General features: G+C 44.7%; 6 non-coding genes and 4 pseudogenes across 6 annotated transcripts; 3 read left to right on the top strand and 7 right to left on the bottom strand.

Moving 5' to 3' along the window:
• The first annotated feature begins 608 nt into the window (after positions 1 to 608).
• LOC120529133 lies at positions 609 to 772 on the top strand. Its single transcript, XR_005633650.1, has one exon. It is a non-coding gene; the product is annotated as a U1 spliceosomal RNA (small nuclear RNA).
• A 409-nt stretch (positions 773 to 1,181) lies between these two features.
• Positions 1,182 to 1,300, bottom strand: LOC120529097. The gene has a single exon (XR_005633637.1). It is a non-coding gene; the product is annotated as a 5S ribosomal RNA (ribosomal RNA).
• A 534-nt stretch (positions 1,301 to 1,834) lies between these two features.
• On the bottom strand, positions 1,835 to 1,952 carry LOC120529100. Its single transcript, XR_005633639.1, has one exon. It is a non-coding gene; the product is annotated as a 5S ribosomal RNA (ribosomal RNA).
• A 943-nt stretch (positions 1,953 to 2,895) lies between these two features.
• On the top strand, positions 2,896 to 3,059 carry LOC120529148. The gene has a single exon (XR_005633665.1). It is a non-coding gene; the product is annotated as a U1 spliceosomal RNA (small nuclear RNA).
• Positions 3,060 to 3,466: 407 nt separating this feature from the next.
• Positions 3,467 to 3,582, bottom strand: LOC120529099. The gene has a single exon (XR_005633638.1). It is a non-coding gene; the product is annotated as a 5S ribosomal RNA (ribosomal RNA).
• A 532-nt stretch (positions 3,583 to 4,114) lies between these two features.
• Positions 4,115 to 4,231, bottom strand: LOC120529113 (annotated as a pseudogene).
• Positions 4,232 to 4,757: 526 nt separating this feature from the next.
• Positions 4,758 to 4,876, bottom strand: LOC120529220. The gene has a single exon (XR_005633725.1). It is a non-coding gene; the product is annotated as a 5S ribosomal RNA (ribosomal RNA).
• Positions 4,877 to 5,403: 527 nt separating this feature from the next.
• On the bottom strand, positions 5,404 to 5,522 carry LOC120529108 (annotated as a pseudogene).
• Positions 5,523 to 6,048: 526 nt separating this feature from the next.
• On the bottom strand, positions 6,049 to 6,163 carry LOC120529111 (annotated as a pseudogene).
• Positions 6,164 to 11,632: 5,469 nt separating this feature from the next.
• LOC120529167 lies at positions 11,633 to 11,824 on the top strand (annotated as a pseudogene).
• The last annotated feature ends 5,710 nt before the right edge of the window (positions 11,825 to 17,534 follow it).

Below are 17,534 nucleotides of genomic sequence, written 5' to 3'. Positions count from 1 at the left end.
GTGTCCTTGCTAAAGTGCAATCCCACAGTGGAATCAAAGGAAGGGCAAGCACCGGCTCAAGTCTCGAACTTGTACCCAGGGCTGCCCCAGATCACTCGGCGGCCTCGGCGCAGGTCTTCCCGATGGTGCTTTGCTGCCGTGTGCGAGCGCCCACGCCGAGGTGTTCTTCCTCTCGGTCTCCGGGCGCAGGATCGCCTCCCTATTTCGCAGCTTTGCGTCCTCCTGCCGCTTGCCGCCTGCCGCCTGTCTAAGCTGTTGGCGGCTGTTTATCATTCAGCGTCCGCCCAGTCCTATCTCTCCTGTTTCTCTTCCAGCCAATAAGCTCCAGCGATGCGTGGCTGGTTTGCATAAGAGCGAGGTGCACCTTGGGATTGCTGGCGAAACCTGTCTAATCAAGGTGGTGAGGTCTTTGCAACCCCGTCATCCGAGTCACGGGGCACACGGGCGTCTGGTGAGTGGCTAACTCCCGCGCATGCGCGCTCCAGAGGCCGAAGAAGCCCGAAGGATCCCGAAGGAGCCCGAAGGACCGAGGACTGCGCTGGGGAAATCCTCCGCTGCCGAGCGGCGAAGCCGAAGAAGTGGGAGGATGGCGCCGGGCTGAACAACTCATACTTACCTGGCAGGGGAGATACCATGATCACTAAGGTGGTTCTCCCAGGGCGAGGCTCATCCATTGCACTCCGGGTGTGCTGACCTCTGCGATTTCCCCAAATGCGGGAAACTCGATTGCATAATTTGTGGTAGTGGGGGACTGCGTTCGCGCTCTCCCCTGATAATCCCGGTTCAAAAAATAGACTGAAAACATGTGTTTCATTTTATGGAGGTGGTGATTGTGAAGCAGGAGCCTGTGACACAACGGCTCTGGGAGCTTTAAGCAATAAATAAAGAAGTTCCAAAAATCAGTCAATCGGTCAATCTGTCTGTCAGTCTGTCCATTTATTTATTTATTTTCAGAACCCCCGCCCCCTAGAAAAATGGTATCAAAAATAATATTAATTTAAATTAACTAATCAATTTATTTATTTATCTTAAGGACCCTCACCCACCGTAATAAAACAATAATACAAATAATCATTCATCCTTTTTGTGCCTCTTTACTGATTTTAAGCCGCTTTCCTTCCTTCCAAGAGCCAAAAGAAAAAGACGAGGTGAAGGGCGACACCTGCTGGCAGAAAGGCAAAAGCTTACAGCACTCGGTATTCCCAGGTGGTCTCCCATCCAAGTACTAACCGAGCCCGACTCTGCTTAGCTTCCGAGATCAGACGAGTTGAGGCGTATTCAGAGTGGTATGGCCGTAAACGATGGCTGCTTGTTTTTCTCTCCCCAAATAGGCAACAGTGGAAGCCCTCTTTTCTATACGACATTCTTATGTTTTTTTTTTCTCTCCTTCCCCTGCCTGTCTTCATTTTTTTTTTAGTTTTGCCATTCTTTTGAAATTTTTCGGAATGTCTTTTGAATTACAATGTACGTTGTCCTTCATGCTGATCCCCTTCTGTCGGCTCGCCACCCATTTAAGACCAGCCCTGTTCCCAGTTCCTCCTCATGGATGGATGGATAGACAGACAGATAGATCTCGTGCAGCTCTTCAGACGGGGAGCCTGCAACTTTATAAAGGGGAGCATCGTCCAGAAAGGACCAGCAACCTCGTGTCCTTGCTAAAGTGCAATCCCACAGTGGAATCAAAGGGAGGGCAAGCACCGGCTCAAGTCTCGAGCGTGTACCCAGGGCTGCCCCAGATCACTTTCGGCTGCCAAGAGCCCAGCTTCTGACACGGGTGGAAGGAGGAAAAGAAAAAGACGAGGTGAAGGGCGACTCCTAATGGCACAAAGGCAAAAGCTTACAGCACTCGGTATTCCCAGGCGGTCTCCCATCCAAGTACTAACCGAGCCCGACTCTGCTTAGCTTCGAGATCAGACGAGTTCGGGCGTATTCAGAGTGGTATGGCCGTAAACGATGGCTGCTTGTTTTTCTCTCCCCAAATAGGCAACAGTGGAAGCCCTCTTTTCTATACGACATTCTTATGGTTTTTTTTTTCTCTCCTTCCCCTGCCTGTCTTCATTTTTTTTAGTTTTGCCATTCTTTTGAAATTTTTGAATGTCTTTTGAATTACAATGTCGTTGTCCTTCATGCTGATCCCCTTCTGTCGGCTCTCGCCACCCATTTAAGACCAGCCCTGTTCCCAGTTCCTCCTCATGGATGGATGGATAGACAGACAGATAGATCTCGTGCAGCTCTTCAGACGGGAGCCTGCAACTTTATAAAGGGGAGCATCGTCCAGAAAGGACCAGCAACCTCGTGTCCTTGCTAAAGTGCAATCCCACAGTGGAATCAAAGGAAGGGCAAGCACCGGCTCAAGTCTCGAACTTGTACCCAGGGCTGCCCCAGATCACTTTCGGCCTCGGCAGGTCTTCCCGATGGTGCTTTGCTGCGTGTGCGGCGCCCTACGCCGAGGTGTTCTTCCTCTCGGTCTCCGGGCGCAGGATCGCCTCCCTATTTCGCAGCTTTGCGTCCTCCTGCCGCTTGCCGCCTGCCGCCTGTCTAAGCTGTTGGCGGCTGTTTATCATTCAGCGTCCGCCCAGTCCTATCTCTCCTGTTTCTCTTCCAGCCAATAAGCTCCAGCGATGCGTGGCTGGTTTGCATATTAGCGAGGTGCACCTTGGGATTGCTGGCGAAACCTGTCTAATCAAGGTGGTGAGGTCTTTGCAAACCCGTCATCCGAGTCACGGGGCACACGGGCGTCTGGTGAGTGGCTAACTCCGCGCATGCGCGCTCCAGAGGCGAAGAAGCCCGAAGGATCCCGAAGGAGCCCGAAGGACCGAGGACTGCGCTGGGGAAATCCTCCGCTGCCGGCGGCGAAGCGAAGAAGTGGGAGGATGGCGCCGGGCTGAACAACTCATACTTACCTGGCAGGGGAGATACCATGATCACTAAGGTGGTTCTCCCAGGGCGAGGCTCATCCATTGCACTCCGGGTGTGCTGACCTCTGCGGTTTCCCCAAATGCAGGAAACTCGATTGCATAATTTGTGGTAGTGGGGGACTGCGTTTGCGCTCTCGCCTGATAATCCCGGTTCAAAAAATAGACTGAAAACATGTGTTTCATTTTATGGAGGTGGTGATTGTGAAGCAGGAGCCTGTGACACAACGGCTCTGGGAGCTTTAAGCAATAAATAAAGAAGTTCCAAAATCAGTCAATCGGTCAATCTGTCTGTCAGTCTGTCCATTTATTTATTTATTTTCAGAACCCCCGCCCCCTAGAAAAATGGTATCAAAAATAATATTAATTTAAATTAACTAATCAATTTATTTATTTATCTTAAGGACCCTCACCCACCGTAATAAAACAATAATACAAATAATCATTCATCCTTTTTGTGCCTCTTTACTGATTTTAAGCCGCTTTCCTTCCTGCCAAGAGCCAAAAGAAAAGGCGAGGTGAAGGGCGACACCTGCTGGCAGAAAGGCAAAAGCTTACAGCACTCGGTATTCCCAGGAGGTCTCCCATCCAAGTACTAACCAGCCCGACTCTGCTTAGCTTCCGAGATCGGACGAGTTCGGGTATTCAGAGTGGTATGGCCGTAAGCGATGGCTGCTTGTTTTTCTCTCCCCAAATAGGCAACAGTGGAAGCCCTCTTTTCTATACGACATTCTTATGTTTTTTTTTTCTCTCCTTCCCCTGCCTGTCTTCATTTTTTTTTTAGTTTTGCCATTCTTTTGAAATTTTTCGGAATGTCTTTTGAATTACAATGTACGTTGTCCTTCATGCTGATCCCCTTCTGTCGGCTCTAGCCACCCATTTAAGACCAGCCCTGTTCCCAGTTCCTCCTCATGGATGGATGGATAGACAGACAGATAGATCTCGTGCAGCTCTTCAGACGGGAGCCTGCAACTTTATAAAGGGGAGCATCGTCCAGAAAGGACCAGCAACCTCGTGTCCTTGCTAAAGTGCAATCCCACAGTGGAATCAAAGGGAGGGCAAGCACCGGCTCAAGTCTCGAGCGTGTACCCAGGGCTGCCCCAGATCACTCGGCTGCCAAGAGCCCAGCTTCTGACACGGGTGGAAGGAGGAAAAGAAAAGAGCGAGGTGAAGGCGACTCCTAATGGCACAAAGGCAAAAGCTTACAGCACTCGGTATTCCCAGGCGGTCTCCCATCCAAGTACTAACCGAGCCCGACTCTGCTTAGCTTCGAGATCAGGCGAGTTGGGCGTATTCAGAGTGGTATGGCCGTAAGCGATGGCTGCTTGTTTTTCTCTCCCCAAATAGGCAACAGTGGAAGCCCTCTTTTCTATACGACATTCTTATGTTTTTTTTTTCTCTCCTTCCCCTGCCTGTCTTCATTTTTTTTAGTTTTGCCATTCTTTTGAAATTTTTGGAATGTCTTTTGAATTACAATGTACGTTGTCCTTCATGCTGATCCCCTTCTGTCGGCTCTCGCCACCCATTTAAGACCAGCCCTGTTCCCAGTTCCTCCTCATGGATGGATGGATAGACAGACAGATAGATCTCGTGCAGCTCTTCAGACGGGAGCCTGCAACTTTATAAAGGGAGCATCGTCCAGAAAGGACCAGCAACCTCGTGTCCTTGCTAAAGTGCAATCCCACAGTGGAATCAAAGGGAGGGCAAGCACCGGCTCAAGTCTCGACGTGTACCCAGGGCTGCCCCAGATCACTCGGCTGCCAAGAGCCCAGCTTCTGACACGGGTGGAAGGAGGAAAAGAAAAACGAGGTGAAGGGCGACTCCTAATGGCACAAAGGCAAAAGCTTACAGCACTCGGTATTCCCAGGCGGTCTCCCATCCAAGTACTAACCGAGCCCGACTCTGCTTAGCTTCCGAGATCAGACGAGTTCGGGCGTATTCAGAGTGGTATGGCCGTAAACGATGGCTGCTTGTTTTCTCTCCCCAAATAGGCAACAGTGGAAGCCCTCTTTTCTATACGACATTCTTATGTTTTTTTTTTCTCTCCTTCCCCTGCCTGTCTTCATTTTTTTTAGTTTTGCCATTCTTTTGAAATTTTTCGGAATGTCTTTTGAATTACAATGTACGTTGTCCTTCATGCTGATCCCCTTCTGTCGGCTCGCCACCCATTTAAGACCAGCCCTGTTCCCAGTTCCTCCTCATGGATGGATGGATAGACAGACAGATAGATCTCGTGCAGCTCTTCAGACGGGAGCCTGCAACTTTATAAAGGGAGCATCGTCCAGAAAGGACCAGCAACCTCGTGTCCTTGCTAAAGTGCAATCCCACAGTGGAATCAAAGGGAGGGCAAGCACCGGCTCAAGTCTCGAACGTGTACCCAGGGCTGCCCCAGATCACTTCGGCTGCCAAGAGCCCAGCTTCTGACACGGGTGGAAGGAGGAAAAGAAAAGAGCGAGGTGAAGGCGACTCCTAATGGCACAAAGGCAAAAGCTTACAGCACTCGGTATTCCCAGGCGGTCTCCCATCCAAGTACTAACGAGCCCGACTCTGCTTAGCTTCCGAGATCAGGACGAGTTGAGGCGTATTCAGAGTGGTATGGCCGTAAGCGATGGCTGCTTGTTTTCTCTCCCAAATAGGCAACAGTGGAAGCCCTCTTTTCTATACGACATTCTTATGTTTTTTTTCTCTCCTTCCCTGCCTGTCTTCATTTTTTTTAGTTTTGCCATTCTTTTGAAATTTTTCGAATGTCTTTTGAATTACAATGTACGTTGTCCTTCATGCTGATCCCCTTCTGTCGGCTCTCGCCACCCATTTAAGACCAGCCCTGTTCCCAGTTCCTCCTCATGGATGGATGGATAGACAGACAGATAGATCTCGTGCAGCTCTTCAGACGGGGAGCCTGCAACTTTATAAAGGGGAGCATCGTCCAGAAAGGACCAGCAACCTCGTGTCCTTGCTAAAGTGCAATCCCACAGTGGAATCAAAGGGAGGGCAAGCACCGGCTCAAGTCTCGAGCGTGTACCCAGGGCTGCCCCAGATCACTTTCGGCTGCCAAGAGCCCAGCTTCTGACACGGGTGGAAGGAGGAAAAGAAAAGACGAGGTGAAGGCGACTCCTAATGGCACAAAGGCAAAAGCTTACAGCACTCGGTATTCCCAGGCGGTCTCCCATCCAAGTACTAACCGAGCCCGACTCTGCTTAGCTTCGAGATCAGACGAGTTGGGTATTCAGAGTGGTATGGCCGTAAGCGATGGCTGCTTGTTTTCTCTCCCCAAATAGGCAACAGTGGAAGCCCTCTTTTCTATCGACATTCTTATGTTTTTTTTTCTCTCCTTCCCTGCCTGTCTTCATTTTTTTTAGTTTTGCCATTCTTTTGAAATTTTTCGGAATGTCTTTTGAATTACAATGTACGTTGTCCTTCATGCTGATCCCCTTCTGTCGGCTCTCGCCACCCATTTAAGACCAGCCCTGTTCCCAGTTCCTCCTCATGGATGGATGGATAGACAGACAGATAGATCTCGTGCAGCTCTTCAGACGGGGAGCCTGCAACTTTATAAAGGGGAGCATCGTCCAGAAAGGACCAGCAACCTCGTGTCCTTGCTAAAGTGCAATCCCACAGTGGAATCAAAGGGAGGGCAAGCACCGGCTCAAGTCTCGAACGTGTACCCAGGGCTGCCCCAGATCACTCGGCGGCCTCGACGCAGGTCTTCCCGATGGTGCTTTGCTGCGTGTGCGGCGCCCACGCCGAGGTGTTCTTCCTCTCGGTCTCCGGAGCGCAGGATCGCCTCCCTATTTCGCAGCTTTGCGTCCTCCCTGCCGCTTGCCGCCTGCCGCCTGTCTAAGCTGTTGAGCGGCTGTTTATCATTCAGCGTCCCGCCCAGTCCTATCTCTCCTGTTTCTCTTCCAGCCAATAAGCTCCAGCGATGCGTGGCTGGTTTGCATAAGAGCGAGGTGCACCTTGGGATTGCTGGCGAAACCTGTCTAATCAAGGTGGTGAGGTCTTTGCAACCCCGTCATCCGAGTCACGGGGCACACGGGCGTCTGGTGAGTGGCTAACTCCCGCGCATGCGCGCTCCAGAGGCCGAAGAAGCCCGAAGGATCCCGAAGGAGCCCGAAGGACCGAGGACTGCGCTGGGGAAATCCTCCCGCTGCCGAGCGACGAAGCCGAAGAAGTGGGAGGATGAGCGCCGGGCTGAACAACTCATACTTACCTGGCAGGGGAGATACCATCTCTTCTGTTTTGGTATAGGGAACGCCTCACGGCCCCTGGTTTGGTAAGTAGGTTGGCAGGCCCACCACTTTTTCAGCCCTTGGGTGCGCGGCGGTTTAAGATTGCAGGTTGTGTTCCTGAGCTGTTTGAAAAGAAGCAAAAGAAGAGAGTGAGGAAAACGACGACGACGAAAATTGCCAGCGAGTGGACAAGAGGAGCCCACGGTTCGAGAATGGTTCCGGAAGAAGATCGGAAAAATGCAGTTCGGTTCCAGTTGATGAACGAGAAGAAGATGGACAGGAAATCGTTCACGACCACCATCCTGCTGGGAATCCTCGGATTTCTTCCCAGGCAAGTTGATTTTATTTTTGCTCTCCCAGATAGACAAACCTTCGAGGTGGTTTTTACAAATAGCATGTTGGTGGAAAGGTGTCTTAAGGTGTGGAAGGAAAAAAGGGAAATGGAATTGGTTTTAGTAGACATGACAATGCAGTCCCTAGCACAGAGGGAAACAAAATCGATCACTGTTGCCATGTTGTCTGAAAAAATTAGAATAGAGGACATTCAACAGTGGTTAGGAAGGTTTTGTAAAGTTGAAAGAGGGATGGCAGGAAGAGACGAGCACGGAATTAAAACAGGCTATTACAACTTTCAAGTAAAGTTGAGAATCAGTGAGGAAGGTGATCTCAAACACCTGCCACCGACTATCCAAATTGGCGCTATCAGAGGGATAATATTTTACAGCGGTCAGCCGAAGATGTGCAGAAAGTGCGAACAGGAAGGGCACGTAGCGGCTGACTGTAAACAGGAAAAATGTAAAAATTGCGGAGAGTTGGGGCACCTGACAAGGAACTGCCAAGAAAAAATAATGTGTCATCTGTGTGGGGAAAATACCCACAGTTTTAAAAGTTGCCCGTTGTCATATGCAAATAAGTGTAAAAAGGTAGGGACAGTTAACATCCAATTAAGACGAGAGGAAGAAGAAGAAGAGGAAGTAAGCGAAGAAGAAGGGGGAAATAGCGTTGTGTTATTTCAAACCCCTATTGGAAGTGATGAAAAGCGTAAGGGTCAAATAGAAGGTAGTGAGGTCCCAAGAGGGAATCAGACAATGGAAGAGAAGAATAAGAAAGAAGATGAGGAGAAATTCTCTTCCCTGGGTAGCAGAGAAGAGAATATGCAAAACAGTCTGGGGAATATTCAACAGGAACTAGAGGAGATGACCAACATATTACTAAGCTCACCTCTAATACCCACAATAGACAATGATAATACAGGGATCAAGGATTGGTATCAATTAGTGCAAGAGAGTAATGAACAAGTAGATGGAAAAGATAGTGGAGAGGTAACAGCCAGCCCAAAAGCGACTTTCCTTAGAAAAGAATCGGTCGAAGCCTTCTCGAAAATCACCCTGATGAAGGAACAAAACAAAAAGAGATCACGCACTCTAGAGAGCGATAGAAACAAGAAGAGGAGACCAGAAGAGGAAGAAAGAAAGAAGACACTTAAATAACCCAAAACCCATGAGGATTGCTTCAATTAACGTCAGAAGCATCAAAAGGGGAAGTAAAAGAGAAATGGTGTTTAGAGCCCTTCGAGAGATAGAAGCAGATATTATTTGTATCCAAGAATGTGGCCTCCCATTTCAGAGGTCATATTCAAGATATGAAGAAGCTTGGAAAGGAGGGGAAGCTTTCTTTTCTGGTTCGAATGAAAGTAAGAGTGCGGGGATAGGGTTTTTAATTAAAAACAAAAATATCGAAGTCATCAGTCTTGAGATAATTCTTCAGGGGAGACTAGCCACCCTAGCTGTTAACATGGACGGGGAAAAGCATACTATTGTAAATATATATGCACCCCCGCAAACTAATGAGAGGATGGAAGTCTTCCACAAATTAAGGACAGAACTACAAGGGATGGAAGAATTTATAATAGCCGGAGACTTCAACTGTCAAATAGAGGCTAAAAAGAAAAGATCCTTAGATAAAACATCTAGGTTCTTAATCAACATGATGAAAGACTTCCAAATAAAAGATCACTTCAGAGAGATAGAGAAGGAGAAAGATGGATATACATGGAGAGCAGAAGGGGGGAACTGGAGATCAAGAATAGATTACATCTTAAGTAGTGCGAGATATACAACTAAAAGCTTCCAAATTAAACCAACCTGTTTTTCTGATCACAATGTTATTTTGTCGGAATGTGAGGGAGAAAACAGGAACAGTAGAGGCAAAGGGTTTTGGAAACTAAACACGCTACTTTTAGAAGATCAAGAAATTATAACAGAGTTCGAAAACAAATATAAAAGATGGGAAACCCTAAAAGATGGGTGTAAAACAAGAGGAGAATGGTGGGACATTATTAAATTTAGGGCCAAGCTCTTTTTTCAAAGAAAAGGAAAGGAAAAAAGTAAGAGAGAGAAAGAACACTTAGTGCTGCTTCAAGAAGAGCTAGAAGAAGCATATAAGCTGGAAAAAGGAGGGATAGGGACCGGGAGACAGGTGGAGCAGATAAAGGCAGAAATGGTGGATATCTTCAAGAGAAAGGAGGAGAAACTAAAGTTCCAAAGTAGGGTTCAGTATTTGGAAGAGGATGAGAAGTGCACACGCTTCTTCTTCAAAAAAATAAAACACAGGATTAAAAAGAGCAGTATTGACTTCCTGAAAGACAAAGAAGGGAACATACAAACAGAAGAGAAGAAAAAACAGCAAATTGTAGAAACCTTCTTCAGAGAGTTATACAGCCGTAAAAACAGAGAAATCCAGATAGAAGAAGAAGTGCAGAAAGAGATCGATAGGAAGATCACAAAACAACAACAAACAGAAATGATAAAGGAGTTCAACATGAACGAACTCGACAAAGCAATGAAAACCATGAAGAAACACAAGACACCGGGTGCAGACGGACTAACGGCAGAATTTTACATAACGTTCTGGCCCTTAATTAAAGAAGATATGTTGGAGATCTTCCAAGAAATATTAAGAGGGGAAGAAGGCCCCAAATCATGGAAGAACGGAATTATCACTCTGATCCCCAAAGATGGGGACAAAACAGAAATTACTAACTGGAGGCCAATAACCCTCTTATGTCAGGACTATAAACTGCTAACTAAGGTTGTTGCAAATCGTTTTAGGGAAGTCCTGAGGGATATCATTCAAGAAGACCAGGTGTGTGCAGTCCCCGGACGGTCCATAAGTGACAATTTGATCTTAGTGAGAGATATTATAGAGTACACAAAGGAACGGGATTTATCTTTGGGACTGTTGAATATTGACATGGAGAAGTTTGGGAATGCTACCATGAGCAAAAGAAACGGGAGATAAAGATTGGAAGAGGACGTGTAAAGACGTAAATCAAACAACCGGGCTGTGGAAATTACGGAACCTTAGTTATGAGGGGAAAATCCTCCTCCTAAAGTCTATCATATTGCCAAAATTGATCTTTTGGGCAACTATATACTTACCAAGAAGAGAGATCCTCTGAAGGATAGAAAGACAATGTTTTTATTTTTTCTGGGGATCAAAATGGGAAAGGTTAAAAAGAGAAACCTTGGTAAAAACAAAAACGAAAGGAGGAAGAGATTTTCCGGACCTAAGAAAGCTTCTAAAACTCAGGTTCACTTTCGCTTATATTAAATTAATTAGAGAAGGGAATGGAAAAGTTGCGGACATGGCCAGATACATGATGGGATGGGCGATAAGAAAATATAAATTATATAAAACAACAAATAGAAGACCGTATGCCTTTAATATTGCTAAAATTTACAAACCTGTAAGGAACTGCTTAGAAAGTAATAACTTTGGGAAAGAAGCAGGGAAAGTTTGGGCAAACTGGAGACTAGTTGTTAAAACTTCTAAGAGCAAGGAATCGGCCACATGGCTAAAAGAAACAACTAAGGCGGAATCAGGAAAAATATGGGGAATTATATCCTGTAATTACCTACCAAATAATTTGAAAGACTTGGCATGGCAGGCCGTAAACGATATTCTCCAGACAAATAACAATCTGTTTAAAAGAAAATCAGTAAAAAACTCAAAATGTCCCTACACACAGTGTAAGGAAATCGAAACTGCCAAACATGTTTTGTATGAATGTAGAAAGGCACAAGTGGTGTGGAATAAAGTAAGGGCAGAAAAAATAGTAGAAGGACAAATAGATAAAGAAATAGTAATGTTTGGCAGATCAAAAAAAGAAAATGTGTGTAGGAAAGAATGGGTAAGAATAAATTATATAAAGGAGGCAATTTGGATTAGAAGACAGATCTATACAAAAAAAGATAAACTTCTCCCCATTACAAGTATTTTACAGATGGCCAAAGGAAACATAGAACTTTATGAATCAAGGCTCAGAAAAAGAAGACCATCCCTGAGGTAAAATAAGTGAGAAAACTTTTAAAATTTTATATTTGTACTGTATTTTAATGTTTGAAATGTTTTATAATGGAACCGGTAAATCCAAACAGAAGCCATGGAAAAGCCATGGAGTTCAGATGGAAACCGGGAGAGAAAATAAAAACTAATTGGTTTTAATTGAATAAAGCAATTAGCACAAAAAAAAAAAAAAAACAAAAAGAAAGGTGGTTCTCCCAGGGCGAGGCTCATCCATTGCACTCCGGGTGTGCTGACCTCTGCGATTTCCCCAAATGCGGGAAACTCAACAGCATAATTTGTGGTAGTGGGGGACTGCGTTCGCGCTCTCCCCTGATAATCCTGGTTCAAAAAATAGACCGAAAGCATGCGTTTCATCTTATGGAGGTGGTGGTTGGGTGATTGTGAAGCAGGAGCCTGTGAGACAACGGCTCTGGGAGCTTTAAGCAATAAATAAAAGAAGTTCCAAAATTCAGTCAATCGGTCAATCTGTCTGTCTGTCCATTTATTTATTTTATTTATTTATTTATTTATTTTCAGGACCCCCGCCCCCTAGAAAAATGGTATCAAAAATAATATTAATTTAAATTAACTAATCTATTTATTTATCTTAAGAACCCTCACCCACCATAATAAAACAATAATACAAATAATCATTTATCCTTTTTGTGCCTCTTTACTGATTTTAAGCCGCTTTCTTTGCTGCCAAGAGCCAAAAGAAAAAGACGAGGTGAAGGGCGACTCCTGCTGGCAGAAAGGCAAAAGCTTACAGCACTCGGTATTCCCAGGCGGTCTCCCATCCAAGTACTAACCGAGCCCGACTCTGCTTAGCTTCCGAGATGGGACGAGCTTCTTTTGAAATTTTTCGGAATGTCTTTTGAATTACAATGTACGTTGTCCTTCAGGCTGATGATCCCCTTCTGTCGGCAATCGCCACCCATTTAAGACCCCCCTGTTCCCCGTTCCTCCTCATGGATGGATGGAAAGATAGACAGATAGATCTCGTGCAGCTCTTCAGACGGGGAGCCTGCAACTTTATAAAGGGGGCCATCGTCCAGAAAGGACCAGCAACCTCGTGTCCTTGCTAACGTGCAATGCCAAAGTGGCATCAAAGGGAGAGCAAGCACCGGCTCAAGTCTCGAACGTGTATCCAGGGCTGCCCCAGATCACTCGGCGGCCTCGGCGCAGGTCTTCCCGAGGGTGCTTTGCTTTGCTGCGAGCGCCCACGCCGAGGGGACCTTCCTCTCGGTCTCCGGAGCGCAGGGTCGCCTCCCTCTTTCGCAGCTTTGCCTCCTGCCTGCCGTTTGCCGCCTGTCTAAGCTGTTGGGCGGCTGTTTATCATTCAGCGTCCCGCTCAGTCCTACCCCTCCTGTTTCACTTCAAGCCAATAAGCTCCAGCGATTGGTGTCTGGTTTGCATAAGAGCGAGGTGCACCTTGGGTTTGCTGGCGAAACCTGTCTAATCAAGGTGGTGAGGTCTTTGCAACCCAATCATCCGGGTCACGGAGCACATGGGCATCTGGTCAGCGGCTAGCTACCGAGCATGCGCGTTCCAGAGGCCGAAGAAGCCCGAAGAAACCCGAAGGAGCGAGGAATACGCTGGGGAAATCCACTCGCCGCCGAGCGATGAAGCCGAGGTAGTGGGAGGATGAGCGCAGGGCTGTACAACTCATACTTACCTGGCAGGGGTGATACCTTTGGTTTTTCTCTGTCAGGTGTACGGAACGCCCCACGGCCTCGGATCTAGAGCAGGGTAGGTTGGCACGTCCACCACCCTGTTTTTCTATTTGGTGTGCGGCGATTTCATTTTTAGGAGAAAGATGGCGGAAATGGTGGTTCCTAGCAGTTCGAATGGAAGAATGCAATTTGGGAACGACGAGCAGATGGAGCTTGGAGGAGGAGGAAGACCGGCAACACGGATTCCAATCGATGGGAGAGAAAGGAGGAATGTGGTGCGTTTCGAGCTGAAAGAGGAACAAATGGAGCGGAAAGAGTTCAGCAGGGAGGTCATGCAAAAGGCGCTGAAATTCATCCCTGGTGAGATTGAATTTTTATTTGCCTTTCCAGGGAAAACTACTTTTGAAGTAGTTTTTAAGACAAGGTTTCTGTATGACAAATATTTGCGAACTGCAGAGAGGGACAAGGAGGTAAACTTGACTTTGGAAAAATTTTTGATAATTCCTTTGAGTGACAGACTTGATAAAAAAGTAAATGTTATAATGTATACGGAGAAAGTCAAGATACAAGACATTTCAACATGGTTACTGCAGTATTGTGAGTTAAAGAGTAGTATGCAGATGAGAAATGAAGATGGTATTAAGAATGGGTTGTATAAATTTAATGTAATTTTAAAGAAAGAGATTGGTACAGATCGGGTGAAGCATTTGCCCCCAGTTATTCAGATAGGAGTAGTAAGAGGACATGTGTTCTACCCTGGCCAGCCTCAAGTATGTAGGAGGTGTGGTAAAGAAGGACATAAAGCCAAGGAATGTATAGTGATAAAATGCCGAAATTGCAAAGAAGAAGGGCACAGCACGAGGGAGTGTAGGAAAAGTATAATATGTAATTTATGTGGACAAGAAGCACATACTTTTAAGGACTGCCCTGTCTCGTATGCAAATATGAGAGAGTGATATTTTGAAATTTATGGAAGACAAGACAGTAAAAGAAAGAGTAGAAAGCAGAATCGAACAATATTCGCAAGATATACTCTTTCATACAGAAGAGATAATGGAAATTTTGAGTGGCAATGTAGTATTAGGCCAATCGCCTCCAAAGGATATGAGTGAGGATACTGGTTTGGAGGAGATGAAAGAGAAAATCGGGGAAATGCAAATTAACCCCATGTTACAGAAGCGGGCCCTGACCTTTTGTCACCAGGCAATTCTGGGAAGGCGGAGGAAAACTGAGGCAATGGGCCAAGAATGGGGGACAATACCCTCCTTTGTGGAAACAAAAGACACGGAAGGGTTCCTGTCCACAACAGGTATGAAAGGAGTGGAGGAGTGGAAAATTGAAAAAAAAGGTGCAAAAAAAGTTAAGAAAAATGTAGTAGGAATAAATAGGGGGAAACCAGGAGAAGAGGTGGAAAAACCCCCGGGAAGAAAGCATAAAAGTTAAAATAGCAACAATAAATGTCAGGAGTATTAAGAGAAAGGAAAGGAGAAAAATAATTTTCTCTTTTCTGAAGGATATTCCGGCAGATATATTTTGTTTACAGGAGTGTAGTTTGCCAAATGAAAAAGTCATTTAAAAGATATGAGGAGGATTGGGAAGAAGGCAGAGCAATTTTCTCAGGTACAAATGAAAATAAAAATGCTGGAATTGGGATTCTAATAAAGAATCATGATATAGAAATAAAAAAATATGAAAAAATCGTTAAAGGTAGAATAATAAAAGTAGAATTGGTTAAAGGAAATAATACGGTAAACTTAATCAATATTTATGCACCAACAACCCAAATCCAAAGAATGGAGATTTTAGAAATCTTAGAATTGACAATGGCAAGCGAAAATAATTTAATACTAGTGGGGGATTTTAATTGTTCAAGTGAAAACAAGAAAGACCAGGGGCCTCATGTATAAACGGTGCGTCACGCAGAAATGTACGTAAGAACTTTTCCACGTTCAAATCGCGATGTCTAAAACCTACACTTTGCGTAAAGTCACGCACTTTTCCACGGTACCTCATGCCTTGTCGTACGCAAGTTCTCCGCTCGGTTTTCCAAACTGGCGGCACAAAGCGTCAAAGTAGTGCTACTGTTCTTGTGTGATTACTCATTATTTTCATGACGCGGCTTTATAAATACACCGAAACTAACCGCATATTGTTTATTAGTGTAATGCATCTGATTGTAATTAACTCGTAACAATATAATGGTCCAGGGAACAGCCATAGTATTCCAAATACCATAACTGCTTTAGCGTTGTTACTCTCACTTCTTCTTCTTCTTTCAGCTCCTCCGTTAGGAGTTGCCACAGCGATCATCTTTTTCCATATTACTCTCACTGCACGGCTCGGAGTATTTATATCACTGTATCTGAGTGTGAATCACAGCAGCAGCTGATTGGAAAGAGAATTATCGGTATACAGCTTTAAGGACACGCTGTCTCAGCCACTGCAAAACGTTTTAAAGCCTTTCCTGTACGGACCTCGCGGTTCAGAAACAGTTTAATCCCAAGAACTTTAAATGCACTCAATAAATTGCTCCTTGTAGAACTGTCTGTACTTATAAGTACAATCACCCCACTGTAAACTTGCACTACAGTTATAATATTACACAACCTGAGCCACTTTATAAAGCGCGTATTTACATATGATGACGATATCATTTTTAAGGTGAAATGCAGCAAAATATGTTTGTTAAATTATACACATAAAACTTTAAATTCATTTAAATAATCTATATTCTTCACTGGGAGTGTCGTGAAGGATAGAATAATTAAACATGTACTACGAATATATTTCAATGTTCTTTAAACGTTTTGAAGAATCGGCTAAGCTTACAGATGGCTTAACGTCTATTACAGAGCTGATTGTATGGCGATCGGTTACTTGGGGAAAGAAAAGCAAGGACTCTTGGGCGTACCAATATATATTGAATATAAAACAGAAAGAGAAAATAACAACACAGCTAAAAACGCAGCCACAAATTTCGACAAAAGATAAATGCTTGTCATGAGCACGAGGCTCATGAAACACATGTTTAATAATGTGCTTTAGCTCCTATCATCATGAAAATGACATCACGTATACATCTCAGTATTTTAGTTATTCAGAGAGCTGTAATATCACAAATGTAATGGACTCTGTGTCCAGTTGGAGGAAGAGAGCCAGTTTAAGAAGCAAGTAGTGATTCACACACATAGATCACATACGAGTAGAAGATCAAATACAAAACAAAGCATTTAACGTGCTACTTTAATTACGATGTGATTTGAGAAACTGGTTAATTAAACGATTTTAAGATGAAGTTTATAATCTACTAAATGACAAAATAAACTACGTGATTAAAGTGGAAATGTCGAGATTGAAGTGGACATTTCGTGCTTTTTCCCCACCGTGTTGCTTTTTTCTCTCTACCCTAATAAGCTGTCATGTGACACTCAGACAGTGGGGTTACAACTCGACTTTCCACGGCGACTTTGATATGTGACTCCTTTTTTATTTCCGGCACTGTGCGATTTTGTGGATGTGAGCTTTCATGTTTCTCCAACACGCTATGCCACTCGATCAACTTCCTTTTGTTGATTATACCACGGCTTATTTGAACAAATAGTACGTTTTTCCTTTGCCTCCACTTGATATTCGCTGAAATTCTTATGTTTCCCCTAGTGCTTTTCCCATTGTCTTTTCAAAGAAGGCTGCGCTTAAGGGCGATTTATATTGATTTGCATATTCAAAGAGGTGTAATTCTGGGAGGATTTGGGCCGTTACATATCTTGCGATGCACGGCGTTAGTTTTCACGCTGATCGGGATTTATGTAGCGTAAGAACGTGGAAGTTGGAGTACGCACAGATTCCTGCATCTGGATTTTTCTGTGCGTAAGCACATTTCGGCTTTTGTGCTCGGCGTTATACATGAGGCCCCAGCAGATTGAACGAACCTCCCAAAAATTAAAAGAAATAATTAAGGATTTTCAAATGATTGATGTGTACTGTAAACTAAAAGGGGAAGAAAAAGGGTGCACATGGAGAGGGACAGGAAAAAAACTTCTCAAATTGATTATGTCTTTATGGACAAAAACTATGAAGCAAAAAGTTGTTATCTGCATCCAGTTTTCTTCTCAGATCATAGTAAATTGGCAGGGGAATTGGAAAAAGGAAATAATGAAGAAAGAAAAGATATTGTATGGAATCTAAATGTGAAATTGTTGGAAGACAAGAAGATAAAGAAGGAGTATATACAGTATTATCAAAGGTGGGCAACCTTAAAAAAATGGTGCGGAACTCAAAAAAATGGTGGGAAATGATGAAGGAAAACACAAGGGACTTTTCCCAAAAAAAGGGTAAAGAAAGGACGAGGGTGGAGAAAGAAGAAACCAAAA

This window comes from Polypterus senegalus, chromosome 4, assembly GCF_016835505.1.
Source record: "Polypterus senegalus isolate Bchr_013 chromosome 4, ASM1683550v1, whole genome shotgun sequence".
In the NCBI taxonomy this organism is placed as follows: Eukaryota; Metazoa; Chordata; class Cladistia; order Polypteriformes; family Polypteridae; genus Polypterus; species Polypterus senegalus.
The sequence above is the reverse complement of the archived record's forward strand: the minus strand, read 5'-3'. Positions and strand labels throughout refer to the sequence as shown.